At 40.0% G+C, this 1,710-nt stretch overlaps 1 pseudogene; it reads right to left on the bottom strand.

Annotated features, from left to right (window-relative positions):
- Positions 1 to 541: 541 nt before the first annotated feature.
- On the bottom strand, positions 542 to 1,357 carry LOC129039620 (nucleophosmin-like; annotated as a pseudogene).
- Positions 1,358 to 1,710: the final 353 nt, after the last annotated feature.

Consider the following 1,710-nt stretch of genomic DNA (forward strand, 5'->3'; position numbering starts at 1 on the left):
ACCTGGACAACATTTAACAAACATGGTGGGGAATGTTCTTATTTTGCATTACAAAAAGGACAGCCAGATATCAACTGTTACAAAAATGAAATGAGAGAAAATTTTTAACAGCCCATCAATGATAGATGGGATAAAGAAAATGTGGTACATGTACATAATGGAATACTATGCACCCATAAAAAACAAGAGTATGTCCTTTGCAGGGACATAGATGGAGCTGGGGACCATTATCCCTAGCAAACTAATGCAGGAACAGAAAACCAAATACCGCATATTCTCACTTATAATGGGGAGCTAAATGATGAGAACACATGGACACATGGAGGGGAACATACACTGGGGCCTATTGGAGTGAAAGGTGGGAGGAGGGAGAGGATCAAGAGAAATAATTATTGGGTACTAGACTTAATACCTGGTGGTGAAATAATCTGTACAACAAATCCCCATGACACCAATTTACCTATGTAACAAACGTGCACATCCTGTACATGTACCCCTAAACTTAAAGAAAAGTTTTTAGAAAACTTTTTAAACTCTTTTCTTAAAGAGACTTCCTCCACTGCCAGAGATCTTGAATAGTCTTCTGATCAGTCACCTGGAAGCAATTTTTCACATAATTGATGAACTTGGCTTCCACTTTGGGAAGAAAACCATATTTTCCCATTCTTGCTTGCATTTTTGCTTTAATATCTTCTACAGAACTAGGTCTTTCTGGTGTTTTACAAGTTTTTTCCTGGTTTCTTGAATGATTCTTGACCTTTTGATCTTAGTTTTGACAGTTTTGAGTCCTTCCATTCTGATTTGACTTTTGTGCATTTTTGGCTGGAATATCTTCTACAGATTTCTTCACTGAATTTTTTCTTCGGTTTCCTCATCATCAAAATCATCATCTTCAGCAGCATCAAGTTTTACTTTTTTCTGTGGAAGGTTGCTACCACCTCCAGGGGAAGATCGCTTTCCAGATATAGTCAGGAGTTTTACATTGTCCTCCACTTCCTGATTCTGCATCTTCCTCCACAGCTACTAATATGCACAGGCCCTGAACCACACTTCAACTGTAAGACCATGGGTGGTGTTATTTCAAAGCCCCCAAGGGAAACTGTTGGCTGTACAGACATTTTCAAAGTTGCCAGGGTTACTTAATTCGACTGCCTTCATAACTCTCTGCCTCTACTTCGACAATGCGCAATTCGTCTTTTCCACAGGGCCCTAAACTGACCATTCTTAAAGATAACTGGTAATCATTTTCACCATTATCCACCTTAAAGTGATCATCTTTGCCGGCCTTTAGTTCACAACCAAAAAGATAATTCTGAGGCCTCGGGGGGCTCATTGCCATGTCCATTGAATCTTCCATGGGGTGGTGGCACTCACTTAGGTGGGAGAGAAGGTGTACAGAGATAAACAACTACTGCTCCAGAGAACAGCTCCTCAGGACAGAATCACACCAGGGCTTAACCTGTTTTTTTCTATAAGCTACCCACTAATCATCTGTAGATGGCAATATAGTTAAGCTGTCTGTTATGGTAATGGACTGAGCTGTATCCCTCCAAAATTCATATGCTAAGGTCCTAAGCCCAGAACATCAGAACGTTACTACTTTTGGAGCTAGAATCTTTAAAAAGGTAATTTAGGTAAAATGATGTCATATGAGTGGGTCCTAATGTGATTGGTGTCCCCGTAGGAAGACATTAGGACACAAATGCCAAA

Source organism: Pongo pygmaeus, chromosome 5 (assembly GCF_028885625.2).
Source record: "Pongo pygmaeus isolate AG05252 chromosome 5, NHGRI_mPonPyg2-v2.0_pri, whole genome shotgun sequence".
Taxonomy (NCBI): Eukaryota; Metazoa; Chordata; class Mammalia; order Primates; family Hominidae; genus Pongo; species Pongo pygmaeus.